Source organism: Xenopus tropicalis, chromosome 3 (assembly GCF_000004195.4).
Source record: "Xenopus tropicalis strain Nigerian chromosome 3, UCB_Xtro_10.0, whole genome shotgun sequence".
NCBI lineage: Eukaryota > Metazoa > Chordata > Amphibia > Anura > Pipidae > Xenopus > Xenopus tropicalis.
The window spans coordinates 124,466,672-124,494,578 of NC_030679.2; the positions used below are offsets into that span (position 1 = coordinate 124,466,672).

Sequence of the window (27,907 nt, forward strand, 5' to 3'; positions counted from 1 at the left end):
GGGCACCGGAAAGCATGTTTATTTATAATTTAACCCCTTCAATGTACATAGCAAATGTTTTCCAAAGTTCTAGAACAGCCGGCCTCCCCTCCCAAGATATCTAATGATGAGCTACTCTTGTTTACCTTTCCTCCGGCTCAGCAGCTCCTGTCACTTCCTATAAGGCAATCATGTGGGGCAGTCTTGCGTATCAAGCGCATGGATCTCATAAAGGCTTCTATATCTTGCTTCTATATGGCATTACTCACAATGCTGAAACTGTGCGGCCAGTCACACTTGCACATCTGGGGTGGCTCAGTTGGCCTACTCTTTCCCTATACAGGGCAGCAATAGTCAAAAAGTCATAGAGCCTATTTCATCTGTAACATAATGCGATTCCAAAATATTGGTATTTGTACGTCTACGATAAAATTGCATACTGTGCCACTAGTTCTGGGTACATATTTTTCGGCAGAGGTAACATTCTCACCCTCTGTGGTCAACTATAAAAATAATTGTAAATTTATATCTTTAATCATTATTTATTAAAAAATAGTTTTTGAATGATTTGCCCTCTTCTTCTCACCTCTTGCAGCTTCCAAATGGGGGTCACTGACCCCAGCAGCCAAAACATGATTGCTCTGTGAGGCTACAATTTTATTGTTACTTTTTATTAATTATTTTTCTATTAGGGTCCTCTTTTATTTATATAACAGTCTCTCATTCAAACCACTCCCTGTTTGCTAAGGTTATTTGGACCCTACACCATACTCAAGAGCATCTGAACAAAAACAGGGGTCACTGACCCCAGCAGCCAAAACATGATTGCTCTGTAAGGCTACAATGTTATTGTTATTATTACTTTTTATTACTTATTTTTCTGTTCGGGTCCTCTTCTGTTTATAAAACAGACTCTCATTCAAACCACTCCCTGGTTGCTAAGGTCATTTGTGATTGGCTATTTGGTAGCCCCATGGGGACTGCTGGCCTGCAGGAGGCTCTGCTTGGAGTAAAACTGTGTCTTTGGGACTCCAAAACTTGTCTCCAAGCCAAAAATGTAAAAATGGGCACCTACTTTGAGGCCACTGGGAGCAACATCAAAGGGGGTGGTGAGCAACATATTGCCCATGAACCCCTGGTTGACTCAAAAACTAAGTAACCTTTATCAGAAAGGTCTATGTAAATACAACCATAAGCACTCACAGAAACGCTGCACTGACTTCTCTGTCAAAAGATTTCTTGTGTCTGTAATTTATGTGCCAGAGACATGCAGCTCTCTGCTCTCTCCCCTCTCCTGCTCCCCCTCCCTCAAGAATGCAAAGAACTCACCCCCCCCTTAGGAATTTGGATCTGAGCCAATCAGCAGGAAGCTGACTCATAGTCTTACAAACTAAGCATGTACACTTGGTCTCAGTCTCGGTGCAGGAGTGAGGCATTATGGGAACTTTCTTTACCCAGCTCAGCATTTTTCTTCCTGTTTGGCTTCTGATCATCTAAAGTGGTGAAATATGGGGAGACTTAAGGGCACTATTGAGAGAACTGAAGGTATGCCTGCAGCTTGAGATTAACTCTTTATTAGCCTTTCCTTCTTCTTTAATGAAAAAAATGGTAAGGCCTTGGTGTTGTCCACCATTAAAATATGAAATAAGATATTAAAAAAAAAATTGGTGAGTCTAGGACATAGATTTTCAGATTCAGGTCTCACCAAGGATGATGCTTCAAACTGATTCTGAGCAGGTCATTCTATTGTTTCCCACAGGATACATCTTTAATACAGTTGTCTATGCACCATGTTTCATATGAACAAACAACTTTTCCGGAGACTTTCACAGCAATAACACCCATTCGTTATATGGATATCCAAAATATGTCCATAGGGTCAAGCTTGAGGGCAGCTGAAACAACAATGGAGTAGACAGATCACTGAAAAGCAATGACTAACCCCTATATTCTCCTCCTTTCTCCAGGTCTGCTTAAAATATAGCATTCTGCGGGCCACTTATCACCTAAACATTAGGTTTATATATTGAAGATATTGAATACATTCTTGCTCATCCTGCTTTTGCTGCCAAGAATATGTTGGGAATGAAGTGTCTGCCCAAAATCCCTCCATTATTGGCCTTAATCATAAGTTTAAAGCAACCATACATTCAATATGTGTTGGTTGGCCCCCTTTCAACCACAGGTGGTTAAGTCCCACAATTTGGAACCAAAGAAATATGGATGGAACTTGCTCTTTTATGTATTAACAACATGTATTATACTGATTAATTATAATAATAAGGCACAAACTATACTATCACTTAGTTGAGCAATAACCGTTCAGCTGAGTTTTTTCCTGAAGTTAAAGCTGAAACGTCTATTGAACTCTCATCTCTCCTCCAGTGAGCATTCTGCTAATTACAGACTTGGAACACTTATTCCATACTTGTAATGAGATTAAAGCAAATCTAAATCTAAATACATGTATACATAGCATAATAATGCTTCCGAAACAATGGCTGAATCATCACTCGAGCTGCATAAACATATATTTGTATTTCCAGTTGAGGCGATTATGAAAGCACCGCACTGGTTTATAGGCAGATGCTTATCATGTAATCAATTAACTGTTTATAATTAGTTCATCCAATGCATGAATGTCATTTAATAGCCAAGATAACAAGAATCCTTTCTAGATACGTTTCATCCACTGCTGTAATTAAGGCTGCCAATTTAATCCACTGAGCACTTGTAACAAAGCCACGTTGCTGTTTATGGATGCCCGCGCTTTAGCGTAAAATGGGCACCTTTGGGATAAATTGGCAGAAAGTGGAAATTTCTGAGAAATAATGGAGATTTTATGGAGAAAAAAGAAACTTAAACTTTATGATCCGTTGCATGAAACTTTTTCTATGGAAATAGTTGGGCTTTAATGGAATCTCTTCCCAGCAAGGATGGCAGAGGTTAATACAATAAAAAGCCCATTTCCACAAGGGATGTAAAACTGTGCTTTTGCTTGAAGGCTGAATGTTGGCCAATTTGTGGTTGGTGTGAGCTGTTCATTATCATTTATTAGGTAAATGAGATTAGACACAAAGAAAGCAAGCTCGATTTAGCAGAAGGCATACTTTTAGTTCAATATTCAATAGCAAACAAGTAGCCATGGACTGTATAGAGGGAATCTGCTATGGGCAGTTAGATTTACATAAGAGCTAGAGATTAGTTGGGTTATAACCCTCTACTGAAGCCAAGATCCTTTGATGAGAATGGACAGGCCCGGATTTGTGGCGAGGCCACAAAGACCCGGGCCTAGGGCGGCACAAACATAGGGGCAGCATGCCGCCCTGCCGCAGGCAAATTTTAACATTTTGCTCCCATACGGAGCAATGGGGAACTCTCCCCACTGCTCCGTATGGGAGCTTCAACTTTGGTGTTGTGTGTTGGCGCGGCGGGGATAGGGGGGTGCCGAATGGGGGCGGCCTCGGGGCGTCCCCAGTAGAAATCCGGCGCTGAGAATGGACAGCCTAAAGTCCAGTTAGAAAAATCACTGAGCTAAGGGTTATGATGTGTTTCAATATGGGATTTGACCCCAAAAGTCTGTAAACTACTGGGTTAAACTACTCAGTAGACAAGCTATCAGGGCCAGCACTCTCAGCTATCTCAATTGGGTTTAGAGGTTTAAAGGACATCTTGGTGCACAACAATAATAACAACAGCTTTTATTTTTTTTCTTAACACTGGGGGCTGCTGAATTGCTTTCCCCAGACAGTAAGTTTATGTGGCTAATGTAATAGCCCCCTCGTCTCCTCCTGTTTTTGTACTCTGGGTACCAGTATAACCCCCAAAAATTTGAGTTTTAAAAAATAACTCCCATAATTCGTGATGTATTAATGTTTAGTTAACCTTTTTTGTCAGTTTTGATCTGTTGAGTACCACTGAGTCCTATGGAGGCTTTGAATAGTAGAGGAATAGAATAGTCAGTGGAAGCCTGTCCTTGACACATTTTCAAGCGGAAGTTAATCCCCTCATTGTTTTCTATTTTACTCAGTTTCGAGTGGAAGTTAATCCCCTCATCGTTTCTGTTTCACTCAGTTTCAAGGGGAAGTTAATCCCCTCATTGTTTCTTATTTCACACATTTTCAAGGGGAAGTCAACCCCATTATTGTTTTCTATTTCACCCAGTTTCAAGTGAAACTTAAACACGTCATTGTTTTCCAAGAATGAGTGTCAATGCTCCTAAAATGGCTGCTGGAACTATTCCTGTTTGGGAAAAATAAAGAGGATTCATCGAAACGAATGTCCGTTTCAACTGGGATTTTTTGTACAAATGATGAAAGCATTATTGTGACATTTTATAAATACAGCAATGATCGAGTTTAATTTGAATTTATAAAATTTACATTTTTTTGACCTTTAGTTTTCCTTTAAAGTCTACAGTACTTTCCACTGCTCTGGAAAACACAACTCATACTTGCTAGTATATAGATTTTCCATAAAAAAAAAATCCCCATCACTCAAGAGCACGGAGACAATTGACGCAATGTGGCGCCATGATCCTTTCCTTTCCACGTTGCCCCCTTTAGGGGCAGTTAAGAGACATAAATCTCCTCGCAAGCTCCAGGTGCGCCGATGATGAAAATTCGCTCGCAGCATTCTATTCCCTCAAATTAAAAGATTACTTCTCAGCAGAGGATCAATACAATCACATAACAGAAATGATTATGCAAATCACCGGGGAGTTTGTGAGTTTTCAGCCCGCAGCTATTATTGTAAAACTGGATTATAAGGATATTTATAAATAGCGGCTTTCTTCCAAGCCGCATTCTAAAGACCCATAAATCACTTCTTCGCTTCAGGGGCAACAAATCTTTGATTGCACAGATTGCGAGCTTCCACAGGTCAAGCGCAGCCCTACTATAATGCAAGGAAGGAAATGTGCAATATTTAGCGTGCTTGCAGTTCGGGGATGGAATAATCACTTTTCTCTACATTTAAGATTAAAATCACGTCTTCACTGTAAGATCTCCTCTGATTCCCCTACTGGAGAGTCATTCTCTAAGGGAATAGTGGAGTTAAATGCACTAATAATCTACATATTGACATGTTTTATTGATGGCTGGGGTTAGGGTTCCCTGCCTACAAAAATAACAAAGGCTAGAGTAGTTGTTGTTGGACTTTCTCAGTTCAAGACCACCTTGATGGATCAGCACTTACTGGTATAGAAAAACATTGGTGTATCAGCCATTCAGCCATACTTCGGCCATAGGTTTAACATCATCCAGCATAGCAAATATGTTTTCACCCTAAAACTCAATCAACTAACCTTCACCCTATACTTCCAGATCTAGAAGACCTATACTTCCAGATCTAGAAGACCTATACTTCCAGATTTAGGCAAACAAACAACTAGGCATTCCCCACAAAGATCAACCTAAATGGCCTCCGGGCTGAGCTACCCTGTATCTGTTCTAATCTTCCCTAGAAGGACCAGTCCCACAGTTTAGAAACAACTGGGATAGAGAGGATCTGAACACAACCAAAAGTAATTTAATAGATAGTTGTGTTTAACACATCTCTAAAACTCATACCAATAACTCAACTCAACCAATAACTCAAACCATAATCCCCAGATGTAGGAAGCACATAAAAAACTCATGCTGACCTCTAAAGTTACAGAATACAGAACAGGGCAATCAGATTAATTAGGGGAATGGATCATTTCATCTACAAAGGAAAGCTGAATGTGTCTAGGGAACATAGTCAACATACAAATATAAAGCAGATCAATATAAAGGTCTATTTAATGAACTTTCCATACTCTAATATGAGTGACCTGGGAATTCACATGGAAAGCAAGGGGATCCCCATCAGCATAGGAAGGATTATTTTCATATAAGACATTTTTCATATGGAAGTTTTACGAAGCCAAGGGGGTGGGAGAATGATTCAGCATTTTTAGTAAAGAGCACTTGTAGTTGTAATTATTATACCAAATCAGTAGTCAATTAATCAAAGGAATTTTGAGATTGCCATTTAGCATTTTGGATGGAATTTTTATCCTCTGTGCAGAATAATTAGCCAGTGACCTGCTGGGTAGTTATATGCCTACCCCTGGATTGTCTTGGGAGGGGCTACAAACAGTTTTACAATCTGGCTTGGTGAAGCCATGTAGATCATCATCTGAAATATAAAGTAATGTGGCTGCTGTAAATCTGGTGCCCCATGATAGTTCATTTTTCCTAGACTTTTTAAACTAGCAGTAGCTGGCTACTTATTAATATATATTAGATAAACTTCCTAGAATGTGCATAGCTGGGTGTTTCTGTATCTGTCCTAGGCTGGAAGAAGGGATCATTCACTCATATATAGGAGACCCGACTCCTCTGCAGTGACAAAACACCAGGCTATTCCCAGTTTACTGTAAAGCAGTCAATAATGGGATTATAATTAACATTTTAACTAACACTGAGTTTCCCAGCCAATATATTTCCAAGCCAAGTACCTGTATTTTTTAAGAAGCAGACAAGTAGTCTTATTTCTAAACGTAGGTGCTAAATCACCCCAGCACAGTTCCCCAATAGCAACCAATGAGATTGTTGCTTCATTTTTAATTTTCTTATTAAACACTGAACAAAGCTAACTTCCAGTTGGTTACTATTGGCAACTGCCAATACAGTTTAGTACCTATGTTAGCAAACAACAGTCCAACCATTTTGTTTATGGCACTATCCCATGCATTTGTGCTTTTATCAATATATTCATCAAGGGCTTTTCAGATGTTGGGGTCCTGGCCCCGGATTCAATAACATATCCATTTTGGTAGTTATTAGCATGTTACATGCTGTAGACCTTTTACTTGTCACTCAAGGGCCATCTATTCAAATGATAATGTCACACAATTAAGTCTATTAAACTTCTTAGCAGGCTGGGGCCTATAAAAATTAAGGGCAAGATCTGGTCAGCAGGCTTCCAATTGGACAGCTGTGGCCTATAACATAACTTAAACACAGAAGAGGTCTACCCGAATCCTCTAAAATATAGGTAGGTAGGAACTTCTAATCATAGGTTTCATACCACCATCGCATGTGTAGGTCTGCTCCAAGAAATGGTTTAGCTTCACTATCAGAGTGACATAGGTCTGGGTTGTACTGTTGGGGTACTGTGGAACATATCCATACAGAGGAAGAAGATGGGCCTTGTAATTACCTTGGAAAGTGCAGCTCATTCCTCTATTTTTTCTTCTAGTGCCCATGACAGAAGGGCAAAAGCTCTAGCTTAGAAACAAATGTATCAGCCATAGTTCCAGGAATATCTGTAACATCAAATAAGCGTTCCTCCCTAATGTTGCTTTAAACGATTTCCAAGATGGACTTTTAGGGTATTTAAAAGAGAAAATAGTGATTATCCCCACATCTGTTCCAACAGGTCTCCTAAGAACCTCAAAGGTAATACAGTTCTACTGTTCTAACAACTGTTATAATGCTATATAGCCTGTCCAGATCAAGAACATTCAAAGACCTCCAAAACATCTTTAATGCTCTTCGACCACCTTTGGTGGGATGGAAGTTAGGTTAAATGTGTTGGCTGATTATTTTTTGCTGTATGTATATGATCACGGAAAGATTTTGTTTTACTGTAAAGCCCAGTGCTGGGAGGTCAGCCATTTAATCTGCCATCTATTCTGTGGAGCCAGCCAGTTGAATAGTTTCCAGAGTTAAAAAGCAGTTTTACAGCATGATGAATATTTACCACTCAATCTATTCCCTTGCCTGCACAGTGTGCGTAATAACAATGGCTCTACACAGCCATATAAATGTGCTTGTATTATAATTATGTGTAATATTCCACTGGCTGTACCAGACCTAAATGCAGCTTGTGGTTTGAGAGTCTTGGTAATTACAGTCGTACAAGTCACTCACAGACATGGATCCCTTGAGCTCCTCTACATTAGCGGGTCTTGAAAATACCCCACTTGCACTCCATCAAATGTAATTTGAACCAATAGCGTCCTATTAGTCCGTGCAGCCATAGGAAGTTTTTCCCTCTGGAACGTGGAAGCATTGTGAGGAAAGGACCTTACAAAAACTGTCTCTAAGTTTCAAGAATATAATTAATGAGCATGTATTTATAGATACCGCAAAACTGTTATTTTTACCATTATTTTTTTAAAGGGCAGTGTTGGTGTATTGTATTATAGTGAGTAGAAAACCAATGCACTTTTGCACCCCATAGCACTCTTGCACTTGTGTGGCCAATGCTAAATAAAACCTACAGTTGTCTAGAAAAAAAAATCATCCTTCTTCCCATACTGTGTCAATCCTCAAACCAATCATTTTTATTATTTATTATGGGTACCTGGTGGCCCACCAAATTGACAACTGTCAGTAGCAGCCAAAGGTGTTGTAGTTCTTAGGGTCAGTGGCAGTAATTGACCATCAATATAATGTAAGTACAGCTGGTTTGTCAGCTTAACAGTTAATGGTTCATCACGTTTAATAAAGTAAAGTTAAGCCATGTAGTTCCTTATAGTTATACTATGGAGGTAAGTGCAGCTCTGACCTCAGCAGAGTATATTGTACAGGAAAATCCACTTGCCCCCACTTGCAAATGAGACCTGTGCTGACCTTTCTCCATTGATCCAGAGCAAAATCAATTATCCCCCAGCACCTCCTGACTCCATGCCATGATGACATCTAATTACAAGCAGTGGAGTCCAGCAGTGATCCCGATCATGGGCTCTAATAGAAGGTTCAAGAGGGCAGCCTTCCACCTTCGACCTGCACAAAGCAAATGAGACAGTCTAACCTGTAGCAGCACAATGAGCAAAACCATTGGGAAATAGCTGCACTAGGAACCAGCAGTATCTATTTACTGAGAGGACTGCTTGCACAATAAAGTGCTTACTTAGGCCGACTGTGTTGTGTTGTGCACTTACCTGCTCTATTTCACTTTCTACCAAAAGTGCTCCCTATCTTCCTGTTGGCTTAAATAGTCATATATAATATGTAGGTTAGCTTTTTCTGTCCACTGTCAGAAAAAGATGGCTGCCAACATTTTCATAGTTGCTCATCAGTATACCAGGAAAACTCCTAGGTGGCCATCCTGCTCATCCAACCATGTGGCTTTGTATGGTTAAACCATGACCATTCTACCTGACATATGAGTGTATGTAATGTAGCTGCGAACATATGATTAAGAACCGTGAGCTATGAAACATGTAAGGCATTTATGGACATGTAATTTCTAATAAAAACAGACTTTTATTTTAACTGAACCTGTTAATGTTAGAGTTATTGGGTGCTGTTTTTGTGTTTGTAGTAAAATCTGCTTCCTTTAGCTGTAGGTTTGGTGCTTGGCACCAAAAACCAACATTTCTACCATTGTTCTATGGGGTATTCATTTTTTTTCTTTACTTTAACTGTGAGCGTGAACATAGTAATACACACAACTTGGTTCATTTACCAACATAGGAGCTAAATTACAGTACAGTGAACTTGCCAATAGCTTTGCATTTGCCAAAGCTTTGTGTTTCATTGTCTTAAGGTCCCCATACACGGGGCGATTCTAGCTGCTGATATTGGTCCCTTAGACCGATTGAGCAGCTAATCAGGCCGTGTATGGGCACTACCGACGAGCCTGCCCAACCGACATCTCGATCGGGCAGGTTGAGAAATCTAGTACAGATCGGGGACCGTATAGGCTCGTTGATGCGGTCCCCGGACTGACTTTTTCTATACCAGTCGTTATAATTTGATCATTTGGCCCTAGGGCCAAATCAAATTAGCCTGGATTCTCCCCATATCACCCACCCATAGGTGGGGATATTGAGAGAAGATCCGCTCACTTGGCGACAACGCCAAGTGAGTGGATGGGCCCATGTATGGGGACTTTAACTTGCACTGTTCTATTAATTGTCGGTCAGTTGCTATTGCCACTACTATGGGCTCTAAAGAGATACATGGCCCACACTTTTATGTAGGGACACTACAGACATAACATGAAAATGGTGTGCCCATAATAGAGAAGTATCTAAAATGTATGGCTTCTTGCTCTTGGACATGAAAACTAAATTAAAGAAAGAGTATTATTTATTGGACATAGATCAAATTAGCTTGTAGCCACATACAGTACATAAAACAATCCAACTACTTGGATTTTAACCCAGCAATGCTTACAGTAGAGACCAGTAAACCAGGGACACTTAATGTCCTCCAGCCACCAATCGGAGGCACACCCTATGTTGCACTCTTACCCTTTTGCAGTTTACTGCAGGGGACAGGGGGCTTGGTGGTGTCAGAGAACACAATTGTGCTCGCTACACTTAAAGAGCTAAAGCTTGAAAAGTGTCTTTCAAAGCTACCAGTTGTGGCTTTTTTTTCCCTGTCCCTGGGACCCGGTTTTCATCTTGCATGATTACAGAACCAGCCCCGCAGCCATCTAATAAACAGAAAATGAAATGAAATGTAGAAACGAGTCGCAGTGTATCTAATAATTATAAAGTACCTAGTGACATAAAGCCAATGATGAGGCATCACATATCTAATAAAGAGGACGTACACTGTACCATGAATATGTTCAATAGGCACAACAGCATATGAGCAGTAATAGGGAGCTCAGCAATACTTATACTGAGCCACAGAACATCTAATAGGAGCATCCAGTAAGGATAGGGAAATATACATTTCCCTATGTGAAAGCTCTGTATTCACTGTGTTTATCTTCTTCTTCTTTATGATACATTTTCCAGGAATATGAAGTCTCGAGGACAATTTGTATTTCCACACACACAAATAGTTTCATCACTGCACTAAAGATGAAATAATATGCTCTCCCACTTTGTTAATACAACAAACCAGGCCTTTTGCTCATCCATGACGGTTTGTATGCAAATTCCATTTTGCTGCAAATGATGCAAATTTGTGCCTCATCAAATCTGATCTGCGCACCGTCTGGTAAATGAGCTCCACACAAAAAGATATGTTTTGCTTTCTGTACCATGTTCATTTTGTTTTCCAGCGTGTATTGCAGGAAATCTACTGAATCAGGAAGGCAGATCCTACATAACTCCAATTGCTACCGAACTATAACTCATTTGAACTTATATCCAAGTGGTTTCCAAACTGTGGGCCTGACCCCCCCCCCCCCCACCCAGGGGGCTTGGAGCAGTCTCAGGGGGCTTAGCCTGAAAGCCAGTTAGCGTGAGAATTGGGAAGAATAGCTATTTTCATGAGCTAAGGGGGCCTGACCAAAAGTTGGACCTTCAAGGCGTTCTTGAACTGAATTAGTTGAAAACCACCGCTTTAGCTTCTAGCTGGATTGCCAAACATGTGCAGAACTAAAATAGACCTTGTATGAATTAGTGCTTATGACTATACTGACGTGGAATTGGGGAGAATAGCTATTTTCATGAGCTAAGGGGGCCTGACCAAAAGTTGGACCTTCAAGGCGTTCTTGAACTGAATTAGTTGAAAACCACCGCTTTAGCTTCTAGCTGGATTGCCAAACATGTGCAGAACTAAAATAGACCTTGTATGAATTAGTGCTTATGACTATACTGACGTGGAATTGGGGAGAATAGCTATTTTCATGAGCTAAGGGGGCCTGACCAAAAGTTGGACCTTCAAGGCGTTCTTGAACTGAATTAGTTGAAAACCACCGCCTTAGCTTCTAGCTGGATTGCCAAACATGTGCAGAACTAAAATAGACCTTGTATGAATTAGTGCTTATGACTGTACTGACGTGGATATATGCAAGACAGGCACTCAAAGAGTCTTCTGCAGATCAATACCAAATGCATAGCATGATGTGTTCCGTGCTTTCCTAGCACTTAGTCACAGTCAGAATAAGGAGTCTGCTAGGAAAGCAAGAAACGCCTCGGGCTATGTATTTATGCATTTCTAAGTAAAGACTTTCTTTTACATGACTAGTCTAACAACATCTCTTTGAGTGCCTGTTCTATATCCACTCCAGCTGTAGGCTTAGGGCAGTGCACCTGAGCCCTCCTTTCACCTTGCATCTCCAATAAATTATTCTATTAAATGCCAAATTTGTCATCCTGTGGCTCTTAGAGATACTGTTTGACTCCAACTTTCTTCCAACCGCTACCCAAATCAGTAGTTCCCCAGCATCTACAAGACCATAGGTTGGCCAAGGCACCTATAATTATCTAACCAAGAAATACAAAAATTAGTAGTTACCCAACATCTACAAAACCATAGGTTGGCCAAGGCTCCTATATTAATCTAATCAACAAATAAGCAAATCAGTAGTTACCCAACATCTACAAAACCATAGGTTGGCCAAGGCTTCTATATTAATCTAATCAACAAATAAGCAAATCAGTAGTTACCCAACATCTACAAAACCATAGGTTGGCCAAAGCTCCTATATTAATCTAATCAACAAATACAAAAATCAGTAGTTCTCCAGCATCTACAAGACCATAGGTTGGCCAAGGCTGCTATATTCATCCAACCAATAAATACAAAAATCAGTAGTTCCCCAACATCTACAAGACCATAGGTTGACCAAAGCTGCTATATTCATCTAACCAACAGATACAACAATCAGTAGTTCCCCAACATTTACAAGACCATAGGTTGACCAAGGCTGCTATATTCACTTAACCAATAAATACAAAAGTCAGTAGTTCCCTAACATCTACAATACCATAGGTTGGCCAAGGCTGCTATATTCATCTTAACCAACAGATACAAAAATCAGTAGTTCCCCAACATTTACAAGACCATAGGTTGGCCAAGGCTGCTATATTCACCTAACCAATAAATACAAAAATCAGTAGTTCCCCAACATCTACAAGACCATAGGTTGGCCAAGGCTGCTATATTCATCTAACCAACCAATACAAAAATCAGTAGTTCTCCAACATCTACAAGACCATAGGTTGACCAAGGCTGCTATATTCATCTAACCAACAGATACAAAAATCAGTAGTTCTCTAATATTTACAAGACCATAGGTTGGCCAAGGCTCCTATATTAATCTAATCAACAAATACAAAAGTCAGTAGTTCTCCAGCATCTACAAGACCATAGGTTGGCCAAGGCTGCTATATTCATCCAACCAATAAATACAAAAAGCTGTAGTTCCCAACATCTACAAGACTATAGGTTGGCCAAAGCTGCTATATTCATCTAACCAATAAATACAAAAATCAGTCATTCCCCAATTTCTACAAGACAATAGCCTGTCCAAAGCTGCTATATTCGTTTAACCAACAGCTACATGAAACAGTAGTTCCCCAACATCTACAAAACCATAGGTTGTCCAAGGCTGCTATATTGACCCCTATCTAATGTACAGCAGTGGTGAATTCACAGAACATTTTCCTAGCAAAGTCTGAATTTACTGTGGATGTACCAAACCAATAACTGTCCAAGTATCAAATCTTCCCTCAAGATTTTGGCTAAACATTGATTAACAAACTTTTTGCACTCAAATCTGGGATTCTATAAATCCCGAGCTCAATCCTGGATTCATGTGCATTTTCAGGGATATGCACCGCAGGTTCCTCTCCAGACACAACTGAGTTTATTGGCATTTGCACGAGAGTCGACTGAAATTTTTTCATATTATGGAATTACATTTTGTGCATTGCTGAAAGATTGCCACTCTGTTCTTTTGGAAGAAAAGCCAGGTCAGCTTTTATATAACAGTAGGAAAGGAAAACGCAATATGTATTTTTTATTTGCAGATATGTTATGCGTAAAAGTGTAATTTTTTTTAAAAAAGAAAATATTGCAGAAATGAATTATTCATAGTGAATAAGGTCCTAGACCTAATAAATTGCAAACTGTAAAATTTGGTATTAACTGTGTCTGTTTCGGGGAACAATTTATAAAATCTTTTCTAATCTCGGAAAATTAGAGAACAAATACATATAATATATTTCAACATTAATGGAGACTTTATTGAGCATAATGGAACCTTTCAATACCCTGTTGTTATTAAATATTGCTTCCAGATAAAATTGAAAGATATAAAGCTGCATGGAGTAGTATCCACACAAACGTGATCCAAGGAAATGCTACTTGGTGGAGCGACAGGCTGAGTGACTATAGGCTGAGGGCAAGGGTGCTTGATAGGCTGCAGGCAGGGATAAAGGCTCTGTTTTAGAGATATAGATTACCAATAATATATACAATATAATATATTGTGCTATTAATTATCAGAGCATACTCCCAAAATCTCAGGTCCAAAATCAGCCTAGATACCTCTTTTTCATTAATACCAGCTGGCTTGTGCCTACAGAAATTTACCTTTACTCAGCAGAAACTACTAATAGAGTGGTTACCAAACTGTGAGCGTTCCCCTTGGGGTGGCAGTGACAGGGGGGGCTCAGCCTTAAGGCCAAGTAGGGTTTAAGTTGGGAAGAATTCCTCTTTGAGTTACTCCTGGATGCTTAGCATGAAGGTCAAAGAAGTGGGATTTGGGTGTTAGTACTTATTTGCGGTTCTACTGTTGACTGGGTGGTACAGCACAGTTTTTATACTTCATAACCTTGTTAATAATTAAGGAGGAGCCTCTTTACCAAAGGTCCGAACAATTGCAATAACCATCTCCCTAGCATGAAGCAGTAGCCTAGCCCTCCCTAATGGAAACCTAAAGGCAAACCTATTGTCCTCTAAAAGAGATATATGGCTACGTTTTAGGGATCTACAGCAATAGTGCATTTATAAAAGTTAATCATTTTTCCTTGTGGATTAATCATTTTATCTCTCAAATAAAGGAAGGGCAGGACATATTTTTGGCTGAACAAATAACATTTCCATTCTATGGATGTGGTCTGCTCAATGAATGGAGAACTGAAAAGGTTAAGGCAGTAGCCAGTCTTCCTGCTCAAAGCTGTAAACAGCCCCCAGTCATAGTTTTATAAAATGGTAATGGATAGTTCCTATCTCTTGTCATTTACACAATCATCTGTCCTAATTATTTCCTTCCCAGATACGGCTGCAAATTCATTTATTTTTTCTCTCATTAGTGCTCTCACTGTCAATTAGGTTCTTCATATTTCAGAAGGAGGATTTTTAGGGGGGTTATTCCAGATTTGGATGTAAAATAAACATTATGCAAAGCAAACCCCCAATTTACTTCTTCTTTTGACCCCTTCCTTCTACAGAGAGTTTGTCATTCTTAAGTCATCTGCCCATATAATTCTTACTCAGCTATAAAATCTCATAATGGGTAAATATGTTTGTATATGGTGGTCGTCAAACAAGCGGATATACTGCATACTTGATTTGTCCACCCCTGTGGTGGACCAAATTAGCCCGATGTGATCATTCAGCCCCTGGGCTAACAATCCAATCCAAGACCCATCAGGACTATAGCTACAACCCAATATGGCCCTTGTCAGTGAGATTTTCCTACCCTCTCAATTTATATATATATATATTTAAGTCCTGATCAGATGTAATTCAGAGAAGCCGACATTTTGCCTCCCATAAGCTGCCAACCCAGTCAACAGAAGAATATTGCCCCTTATATTGCCAGGCTGTAAAATGAAACATACCGTTACATGAAATATAAATTTCTTATAATTACTAAATTCTTTCTTCAGGGGTTGCTCACATACAGCTTACACATTGCCTACTGGCCATTTGATCCCTCAAACAACTCCTTGTTTCAGAGGTTTCTTGATGCGTAATAGCGACTTTTTGTGTTTGTTTACTCTACTCAGATCATGCCTGTTTTTTCCTATGTATTAAGCAAAATAGGTCAACCACATGTGTGGCTTTAGTAATGAGGTCTCCAATGAGGGGTCACTAAATATAGTAACATAGTAAGTTGGGTTGAAAAAAAAACGTACGTCCATCAAGTTCAACCATAATGCCTATATATAACCTGCCTAACTACTAGTTGATCCAGAGGAAGGCAAAAAACCCCATCTGAAACCTCTCCAATTTGCCACAGAGGAGAAAAAATTCCTTCCTGACTCCAAGATGGCAATCGGACCAGTCCCTGGATCAACTTGTACTAAGAGCTATCTCCCATACCCCTGTATTCCCTCACTTGTACTGAGAGCTATCTCCCATAACCCTGTATTCCCTCACTTGTACTGAGAGCTATCTCCCCTACCCCTGTATTCCCTCACTTGTACTGAGAGCTATCTCCCCTACCCCTGTATTCCCTCACTTGTACTGAGAGCTATCTCCCATAACCCTGTATTCCCTCACTTGTACTGAGAGCTATCTCCCATACCCCTGTATTCCCTCACTTGTACTGAGAGCTATCTCCCATACCCCTGTATTCCCTCACTTGTACTGAGAGCTATCTCCCCTACCCCTGTATTCCCTCACTTGTACTGAGAGCTATCTCCCATAACCCTGTATTCCCTCACTTGTACTGAGAGCTATCCCCCCTACCCCTGTATTCCCTCACTTTTACTGAGAGCTATCTCCCATACCACTGTATTCCCTCACTTGTACTGAGAGCTATCTCCCATAACCCTGTATTCCCTCACTTGTACTGAGAGCTATCCCCCCTACCCCTGTATTCCCTCACTTTTACTGAGAGCTATCTCCCATACCACTGTATTCCCTCACTTGTACTGAGAGCTATCCCCCCTACCCGTGTATTCCCTCACTTGTACTGAGAGCTATCTCCCATACCCCTGTATTCCCTCACTTGTACTGAGAGCTATCTCCCATAACCCTGTATTCCCTCACTTGTACTGAGAGCTATCCCCCCTACCCCTGTATTCCCTCACTTTTACTGAGAGCTATCTCCCATACCACTGTATTCCCTCACTTGTACTGAGAGCTATCCCCCCTACCCCTGTATTCCCTCACTTTTACTGAGAGCTATCTCCCATAACCCTGTATTCCCTCACTTGTACTGAGAGCTATCCCCCCTACCCCTGTATTCCCTCACTTGTACTGAGAGCTATCCCCCTACCCCTGTATTCCCTCACTTGTACTGAGAGCTATCTCCCATACCACTGTATTCCCTCACTTGTACTGAGAGCTATCCCCCATACCCCTGTATTCCCTCACTTGTACTGAGAGCTATCTCCCATAACCCTGTATTCCCTCACTTGTACTGAGAGCTATCTCCCCTACCCCTGTATTCCCTCACTTGTACTGAGAGCTATCTCCCATACCCCTGTATTCCCTCACTTGTACTGAGAGCTATCTCCCATACCCCTGTATTCCCTCACTTGTACTGAGAGCTATCTCCCATACCCCTGTATTCCCTCACTTGTACGCACGGCTATTGTTTCGTCGCGCGCGGTTCTTGTTTCGTCGCGCGCGGCTCTTGTTTCGTCGCGCGGCTCTTGTTTCGTCGCCCGCGGCTATTATTTTGTCGCGCGTTATTGTATCGTCGCCCGCGGCTATTATTTTGTCGCCCGCGACTATTCTTTTTTGACGCCGGCGACAATTTTTGGACGTGCGGTGAATTTTTCCGCGGCGAAATTTTTCATCTGTTTCGCGAAACAATCCGCCAATGGCGAAACGCGGAAATTCGCCGCGAATCCATGCCTGGCGAAACTTTTCGCCCATCACTACTCACTTGTACTGAGAGCTATCTCCCATAACCCTGTATTCCCTCACTTGTACTGAGAGCTATCTCCCATAACCCTGTATTCCCTCACTTGTACTGAGAGCTATCTCCCATACCCCTGTATTCCCTCACTTGTACTGAGAGCTATCTCCCATACCCCTGTATTCCCTCACTTGTACTGAGAGCTATCTCCCCTACCCCTGTATTCCCTCACTTGTACTGAGAGCTATCTCCCATACCCCTGTATTCCCTCACTTGTACTGAGAACTATCTCCCCTACCCCTGTATTCCCTCACTTGTACTGAGAGCTATCTCCCATACCCCTGTATTCCCTCACTTGTACTGAGAGCTATCTCCCCTACCCCTGTATTCCCTCACTTGTACTGAGACCTATCTCCCATATCCCTGTATTCCCTCACTTGTACTGAGAGCTATCTCCCATACCCCTTTATTCCCTCACTTGTACTGAGAGCTATCTCCCATACCCCTGTATTCCCTCACTTGTACTGAGAGCTATCTCCCATACCCCTGTATTCCCTCACTTGTACTGAGAGCTATCTCCCATACCCCTGTATTCCCTCACTTGTTCTGAGAGCTATCTCCCATACCTCTGTATTCCCTCACTTGTACTGAGAGCTATCTCCCATATCCCTGTATTCCCTCACTTGTACTGAGAGCTATCTCCCCTACCCCTGTATTCCCTCACTTGTACTGAGAGCTATCTCCCCTACCCCTGTATTCCCTCACTTGTACTGAGAGCTATCTCCCCTACCCCTGTATTCCCTCACTTGTACTGAGAGCTATCTCCCATACCCCTGTATTCCCTCACTTGTACTGAGAGCTATCCCCCCTACCCCTGTATTCCCTCACTTGTACTGAGAGCTATCTCCCCTACCCCTGTATTCCCTTACTTGTACTGAGAGCTATCCCCCCTACCCCTGTATTCCCTCACTTGTACTGAGAGCTATCTCCCATAACCCTGTATTCCCTCACTTGTACTGAGAGCTATCTCCCATAACCCTGTATTCCCTCACTTGTACTGAGAGCTATCTCCCATACCCCTGTATTCCCTCACTTGTACTGAGAGCTATCTCCCCTACCCCTGTATTCCCTCACTTGTACTGAGAGCTATCTCCCATAACCCTGTATTCCCTCACTTGTACTGAGAGCTATCTCCCATACCCCTGTATTCCCTCACTTGTACTGAGAGCTATCTCCCATATCCCTGTATTCTCTTACTTGCTAAAAAGCCATTCAACCCCTTCTTAAAGCTATATAATGTATCAGCCATTTCGAATGATCCTTAATTCCAAGTCTGCTGCCCTGGGTGGATGCATGTACAGTAGATGACTTCCTTGTGCTCTTAAAGCACTGCTCATATGCCCAGCTTTAATGGGTAGTAAGCATTCCTTGGATTGGGGACAAAATTGAGGTGCAATGATCTGTAGTAGTAGCCAAGGCTGGCACCTTTTTAAAAAAGAAGTGATTATTGTCACTGGTGGTATGTAAGATATTGGTAAACCCCTTCCCCATTCCCCTGTTTCTGAGCTTTTGCTTGTCATTTAACAGGAAAAAAATCATAGAAGGCCAACATTTTATTTCCAGAAATGGGGGTGACCCTGGTTCCTTTGCAGGGCTGCAGTTTGCACAGTGGCTCTATAACTATAACCTGTTTGCTTTGCACCTTCCACCTCAATACGAGCAGCTCAGAGATGTGTGTGTTCCCTATAACAACTGTCTGGGTCTGAACTGGAGATTTCACGGCAAGCGAGAGGTGCTTAGCATCAAATCACGTATTTACTGTGTAAGCGCAGCACAAGCACGGCTGGCGGATCTGTTCTCTTACTGGAAACAAACAAAAAAATGAGTTCCCAATTTATCCTGCAGTTCCCTGTGTGATCTGCATAATGTGCTCTCCCATTTACAATCAGTGCAATTTGGTTTCTCTCGCTGTCTTGCGCTGTGAATATACTGCAGTCTGAGTCAGTCATTCTGCTGATCTTTTATACCCTGCTGCATGGCGTTTTGTCATTCAGCGCACTCCTCTCCCTGGAATAAATATCGACTAAACGCCGGGCTAATTAACCCATCGCCTGCCTGAGAGAACATCAAGCCCATATAAAAATAATGTTGATATTAGGACAAAACAGTAGAATCTGAGATACGGTTTGTGAGCAAAAAGCAGCTTTTAGTCATTTTACTATGTTTATATCATCTTTATATTCCATTATATAGGAAGGGACGTCTGACAGATGCTTGTTCAGTTCTTGTTTTGAGGCCAGTGGAATGCCACCGTGCTGTAATACATGATCATGGGAGGATTCTATGTTGTGCTTTAGCATTGATTTGGCAATTAAAGGGTTTTCATATTCTCAGAGAGAGCCTGTCGCATTTACATTTAGTTAAGGAGGCCACACAGGCAGGGATATTATTATATAACCAATAAACAATTAGTCAGGATGAAGAACCAGGAATCATAAACATGAAGGCTGCTATCTATGGGAATACGATGACTTGTAGCAAAAGGTTTGTCAACAGACCGACCATAGATGTAAAGATTGAACTGGGGAACCAGTCAGGAACGTTGCTGTTCTGTTATTATCGTCAGATTGACTATATATCAACAAATGTTACTGGTTTCATGATAAATCGACCAATATTCTTGGTACAAGGATGCCTGTTTCGATTGTTGATTGGACACATAATCCAAAAATTTCAATGCCTTGTTCATATAAGGGATCTGGGATATAGGGGAGGGGGTGGCAAAGGAGCTAAAGAATGGCGGTGTTATTTACAAAGTACAGGGCAGGGTGCAAAGTACAAGAAAATAGCACAATGTTTTTTTGCATTCTTGCTTTTGGGGGAACCCTGGAGGTATCACCATATCGATTATGAAAATATGAATATTATGATATTTTGATATTTCTCTCTGATGAAACTGACTGAGCAGTGTTTAACACATAAGTGGGATCTGATGACAATGTCTCTGATTCGGATTAGATCCACTAAGTACCAAGGTTCCCAACATGTATTTCTGTCATTAAACTTGTTCTTGATTGTTTTTTGTATCCTTTTCAAGCAGGGTGGGTAAGCAGGAGGAACCATCTGCTCCTATTCAATGCACTTTAATTAGTCAGCAGTTTGATGTTCATCATAGTGAAACTAATTAGCAAAATGTTAATTAATAACAGTTGAAACAGCACTGGTAAACCTAAGGCAACTTTCTTCCTGCCATCTAGATCTTCCATGCTGGCCTTCATCCTGGATACAAGAAGTGGTACCATGCAACATAGGGATGTAATTGGCCCATAAGTGTATAGAATAAAGCTTAGATTCTCTAGAATATGCACAGTGAGTGATGAGAGATAAATAGATTATTTTTTTAAGCCCAAGCAACTGCTTTAAATCACCCAGTGCAAAACACACAAAAGTAAATGTACTCAACATAAAAAAAAGTCCCATACTCCAAATCACCCAGGAGCCAGAAGGCCCGCAATTACAGAGTCTTCTGACCCACATTTGTCTGAAGCCTATGGTGGGCCCCTTTATCATCAACCTTCCCAGCCAGAAGGCCCAGAGTAGGCAAGGATCCCCTTCACCACAAGGCTAGGCAGGTCCCTAGGGCGATGCCATAGAAGGCACTTCACCACCAGTGGGAAAGTATATGCCTCTCCTGAGAGTGACAAGGCACCTTGCTACTGGGACCTGTGTGAGTATGCCATTCATTTGTATTGCCCATAGTAAATTATCCATTAATTGGGTAGACTAGATGGACTAACTGGATCTTTGTCAACTTACATGCACTTTATTTCTAGGAATTTAAATTCTTGGCTGTCCTGATTTCTTAAGCCTGTTGGTGGGATGTAGAGGGTTAACAGGTTTGATGTCACAGTTGAAAATCACTGTAGCAATTGTACTTGTGTCCAAATATGCTTTAGCACTTCCCTATGGTTTCCATTGAGTCCATCCTGCCTCTTCTGATAAATAATGTGCAATGGTGCCTCCTCTTGGCACTGGGAAACCCTGAAGCTGCCGCCACCCAGGACCTGGTGGTAATATGAAGGTTCCCATAGTGGGTTGTGTAAATTTGGACATCCTGTGAATGAGATCCAGATATTGTTTTAAATTCATACCTGGGAGTGGCACAACCCCACTCTGAGATGCAACTTGCACCTGATTTGCATCCATTTTCATGCACTGGGCACAGAGTTTCAGAGCGCAGCCTCAATTAAACTGGAATTATGGGGAAAAACATTCTTTTATGGATAATAAAATGACGATTTGAGCATGAAATTGCCCTTTGCACACTGAGGTGTGTTCATTAATTACCCCTAACATATGTTCTTTGTATTTGAATCAATCCAACCCCCCAAGGGCTTAACATTAAATAAGTCCTATATTAGTGAAAAAACATCCTAAAATACAAAAGGGGGTATTCTGTAAAAATGGCCATTTCTGTGTTTCTAGTTGCTCTCACAATATGTAACACACACGTCTTTGCTTCTGTAGAGTAAAACAAATATCTGCTATTACTCTATTAATCCTTTAAAAATATACAGTCATACATAGAGAGACCCAAGTGGAAATATATAATGCATGTAGCAAACCTCTTATACATTAAATGAGAAGGAAAAGGCAGAATCAGCTGGCAAGTTGTTTTTCCTGTGTTCCCAGAATCCCCTGCACTTGTGCAGAACCCCCAGTAGGTGCATTTCTGAACAAGAGGAGTGCTAGCCAGTCGGAAGTAAGCAACTAAAACCACTGTAGGGTTCCTACCTGTGATTCTGCCTCTCCTTGTCCTTTAATAGAAACACAAAAAGAATGTGGCAAAGTGACAAAATTCACTTTTTAGACATAGTTTGGCCTTTTCTCTTTCAGTAATCACGCTGAAGAGATCCCATATGTCATTTTGCTTTCTGGTATTTTCAAACTAGTCCGATGTCTATCTCCCCAAAATGTCATTATATACATTATCTTCGCTACCTTCGCCAGGAGATAATTCCATTCCCCTAAATCTCCTGACCTTGATGCAGAGCGGCCCTTTCCCAGACAGGCAGCTGAAATGAACAGATTAAAAGAAGGGAAAGTTACATTTTGTAAGAAAACGTGTACGTCTCCAATGTGTATCAGTAGATTTTAGGGAATTAATTGCCTCTCTTTTTATTTAGATACACAAACATCCTGTGTTGCTGAAATGATAAAAAAAAAAAAGATTCTGCCATAGTTTTTATGGTATAGTTTTTATTATTAAATTACACAGTTTACATAGCAAATAATTCACTCTGCCATTTACAATTTTGTTCTTGAACTGACAAATGTATTTATTAGCTGTAATATTGGTGTGTAGGCGCCATCTCAGTGCATTGTGCCTGAGTCTGAGCTTTCAGAAGGAGCCAGCACTACACATTACAACTGCTTTCAGGTAACCTATTGTTTTTCCTACTCCCATGTAACTGGAGGAGTCCCAAGCCGGACTTGGATTTCTTACCATTGCTTTGCTGGGAAATGAAAAATATGGCTAGCCCCATGTGTCATTTCAAAAGTAAATTTTATAAAATCTGTTTGCTCTTTTGAAAAATGGATTTCAATGTAGGAGTCTGCTGGAGAAGGTCTATTAACTGATGGGTTTTGTAGAAAACATGTTTTCCTATGACAGTATTCTTTTAAGGACAACTGAAACCCTTTCAGAGTGTTTCTACACCGCACTTGATATTGTTATCCATACTCCAATATCTCCGAGGGCTCATCTTTGAGTTTAAAGGGTCATGAATGTAGCACGTGCTCCCCATCAGTGATAGGCAAAATTGGGAAACAAATTGTTGCGCACGTCTTTTTTTTTACTTGTGCAACAATTTTCTGACGCGTGTCATTTTATGCATTTTGCTAATGTTACGTTGTTTGAACCAATGATTTTTTGCAAAATTTTGCAGACAGACAGGGACAGATTCGCTCATCACTACTCCCCATGAGGGGCACTGGGTAATAAGAGCAGCATAACACACTGAGCAACAGCTGGGTTTTAAGAAAAGAAGATATGGCATAGTGAGTGTTCTTAGCTCAATGGCCTTGTGTGGTTTTCTTTTGGATAGACTTGCACATCCCCACAAAAGAAATGAAGTTGTGAGCCCATTGTGATTGTCAGAATGCTGAACTGCAGGTGAATCATATTTTGTCCTCTCCGGGCTTCTGTTATGTAGGATTTAGCACTGACAGAGAGAAATACATTAGACAGATAGCAAGAAGGAAAGATAGGAGAAAGTGACGTGATGAATTAATAGTCATTGTAAACAGAGACGCAGAGCAATCACATCTGGGAAAGATTTAGGATACACAGCAAAAAGGCAGTGTTGTTTATGACAAGAAGACGTATAGAAAGGTAGCCGAGTAATGACACTGATGGAAAGGCAACTGGGAGAGGAGAAGGCAGATCCAGGCGCCCAGCAGATGAGCGAGAGGAATTGAGAAAGTTTTCGGTGCACACGTCGCGTCACTCATCCCATGGCAACATGTCTGCCTCTGCAGATAATTCTACTTTTATTAACATAAGATGCAAAAGTGCAACTCTCAAACACAGTTTTAGTCAACCTGTAGCTGCTGCTGAACTACATCTTCCAAATAAGACTGGTTTGATTCTCAAATACATGTTTAATTAATACTGGTCAATTCTACCGATACCTGGATGGGGAGCTACAGGATGGGAATCTAGCTGCTGGCTGTGTCGGGAGATGTAAATTGAAGGGCACCAGGTTCATCAAAGGCATCCCAAAGAAGTATGAAGATCCTCATAGCTGTAGTTGAACAAGAGCTGCATTGCCAAAAGCTCTTAGGGTATGTTGAAGTTAGCTCCAGCAGTGCCATTGCCAAATACTAATACAGAGGGAGGTTTAAATATCCTATATAGCAGTGCTGTTCAACTTCTGTAGGACTCTGCCTGCCCTATGCTGCCTGTGTGTGCCATACACATAGGCAGCATAGGACAGGCAGTACATACAGTGACACAATGCTGGCACTGCTCCTTCAGTCTGTCTGAGGTATGAACAGATGAACAATGTGGGGTCTTACAGTCAGAGCCTGAGGTGTGAACAATGCAGGGACTAAAAGGTGTGAACAACACAGGGGATTACATGTTTAAACAATACAGGGGTTTACAGCCTGAATCTGAGATGTGAACAATGCAGGGGCCAGTTAATCTCAGTACTGATACCATTTAAAGTTTACACAAAGGTAAGCAGTCACAGCAGCCAGACAGGTGGGGGGCCACAGGCGGCCCGTTAGACAGCACTGCTATATAGCAACTGTTTGGGGCCGATAATACTAATTAAACATATCATCCTGAAAAGTTCCTAAATCACTTGGGCACTGTGGGTGGCCATAAAAGCCCATAGACTAAAGTATGAGACGCCAGGACATCCAGACCTGGTACTTGTTGATTGGGCTAAATTCTGAGTACAAGTACATGGCTGAAGGTGTGGGTCCATTACCTAAAGGTTTTTAAAAAACATTATTCCTGCTTCCCCTGGGCCGTACTAACAACGCCCCGCGCCCATCCATGCTTAGTAAGTAACCTGTCTCCAGCTTGAGGTTCAGTCTATCTTTTTATCTTCAGCTTCCCCATGAACTGTGACAGATGGGCAGGCTTAGATACACAGAACACAGCCTCAGATAAAATGTTATTATCTGGCCCAGCCATACCTTCTGTAGTGCTTCATATCATACCTAATCTATAACCTTTTCGTTCCTTTCTTCTTTGTTGTTTTCTTTTCAAGGTTCGACATTACAAAACAAAGCTATTAGACAATATACTTTTGGAAGCAGCTATATCTCCATTTTAAACTTGAACTTATGTTTGTCTGTGGCAAATATTGAGAGGTGGATTTATGATGATCTCTTTCTTACTCTGTTTTTCCTGGCACTTTATTACAGTTTAATATGCCATTTTTCTCAGGCTGCCTGGCCACAATCTTCCTTATGACCTCCCATAAACCTTATGGCATACCTGCTATCCCACAGCCACAGTTCCTTCCCAGAGGCTATTATCCCCCCACTGCTACTATAGGCACCATCTCTCCCTACTATACCTGCTATCCCACAGCCACAGTCCCTTCCCAGAGGCTATTATCCCCCCACTGCTACTATAGGCACCATCTCTCCCTACTATACCTGCTATCCCACAGCCACAGTCCCTTCCCAGAGGCTATTATCCCCCCACTGCTACTATAGACACCATCTCTCCCTACTATACCTGCTATCCCACAGCCACAGTCCCTTCCCAGAGGCTATTATCCCCCCACTGCTACTATAGGCACCATCTCTCCCTACTATACCTGCTATCCCACAGCCACAGTCCCTTCCCAGAGGCTATTATCCCCCCACTGCTACTATAGGCACCATCTCTCCCTACTATACCTGCTATCCCACAGCCACAGTCCCTTCCCAGAGGCTATTATCCCACTGCTACTATAGGCACCATCTCTCCCTACTATACCTGCTATCCCACAGCCACAGTCCCTTCCCAGAGGCTAATATCCCACTGCTACTATAGACACCATCTCTCCCTACTATACCTGCTATCCCACAGCCACAGTTCCTTCCCAGAGGCTATTATCCCCCCACTGCTACTATAGGCACCATCTCTCCCTACTATACCTGCTATCCCACAGCCACAGTTCCTTCCCAGAGGCTATTATCCCACTGCTACTATAGGCACCATCTCTCCCTACTATACCTGCTATCCCACAGCCACAGTCCCTTCCCAGAGGCTAATATCCCCACTGCTACTATAGGCACCATCTCTCCCTACTATACCTGCTATCCCACAGCCCCAGTCCCTTCCCAGAGGCTATTATCCCACTGTTACTATAGGCACCATCTCTCCCTACTATACCTGCTATCCCACAGTCCCTTCCCAGACGCTATTATCACCCACTGCTACTGCAGGAACCATCTCTCCCTACTATACCTGCTATCCCACAGCCACAGTCCCTTCCCAGAGGCTATTATCCCCCCACTGCTACTATAGGCACCATCTCTCCCTACTATACCTGCTATCCCACAGCCACAGTCCCTTCCCAGAGGCTATTATCCCCCCACTGCTATTATAGGCACCATCTCTCCCTACTATACCTGCTATCCCACAGCCCCAGTCCCTTCCCAGAGGCTATTATCCCCCCACTGCTACTATAGGCACCATCTCTCCCTACTATACCTGCTATCCCACAGCCACAGTCCCTTCCCAAAGGCTATTATCCCACTGTTACTATAGGCACCATCTCTCCCTACTATACCTGCTATCCCACAGCCCCAGTCCCTTCCCAGAGGCTATTATCCCACTGCTACTATAGGCACCATCTCTCCCTACTATACCTGCTATCCCACAGCCCCAGTCCCTTCCCAGAGGTTATTATCCCACTGCTACTATAGGCACCATCTCTCCCTACTATACCTGCTATCCCACAGCCACAGTCCCTTCCCAGAGGCTATTATCCCCCCACTGCTACTATAGGCACCATCTCTCCCTACTATACCTGCTATCCCACAGCCCCAGTCCCTTCCCAGAGGCTATTATCCCCCCACTGCTACTATAGGCACCATCTCTCCCTACTATACCTGCTATCCCACAGCCCCAGTCCCTTCCCAGAGGTTATTATCCCACTGCTACTATAGGCACCATCTCTCCCTACTATACCTGCTATCCCACAGCCCCAGTCCCTTCCCAGAGGTTATTATCCCACTGCTACTATAGGCACCATCTCTCCCTACTATACCTGCTATCCCACAGCCACAGTCCCTTCCCAGAGGCTATTATCCCCCCACTGCTACTATAGGCACCATCTCTCCCTACTATACCTGCTATCCCACAGCCACAGTCCCTTCCCAGAGGCTATTATCCCTGTATGTTTCACTCTGACTTTGATTGATTCCAAATCTTCAGCTGAACAAAAACAGCATTGTATTTCCCATTAAGAGAGCGTGAGAGCTATCAATTAGTGTTATTTGTGTTAATGTCTGTAACAAAGAGCATAAATCAGGGGTAGGGGAGACCAGGTCTTTTACTCTTATCATCCTAAACACTCTGGCCAAGTATAAGGTGATAGACAGTAGGAATATATTCAGTTTAGTAAGAGAATATTCACTACTCCCCAAAGGCTGATTTATAGGGTGATTTCTATATGATAATCTGGAGACAAAATTTAACATAGTAAGAATTAATTTGATGTCTTTTCAACCTCAGTTACATGTACTGTTGTCGTGTAGGTAACTCTACATTCTATCAGTTCAGGTGTTGTGAAACTGAAATTTATCTGTCATAGAATCTCGCACTTCAGGGCTAGTTATTAAATTTGGATGATAATTTCACTGGTTTCTGAGCTTCCATGTAGTATCTGTATTAATAACTAATCAGCCTTATATTGTGACATTTATA

The 27,907-nt window shown here is 41.8% G+C and overlaps 1 protein-coding gene across 4 annotated transcripts in view; it reads left to right on the forward strand.

The window, feature by feature from the left end:
- lrrtm4 (leucine rich repeat transmembrane neuronal 4) overlaps nt 1-27,907 on the forward strand; it is a 381,209-nt gene that overhangs the window by 254,490 nt on the left and 98,812 nt on the right. The window lies entirely within an intron of this gene.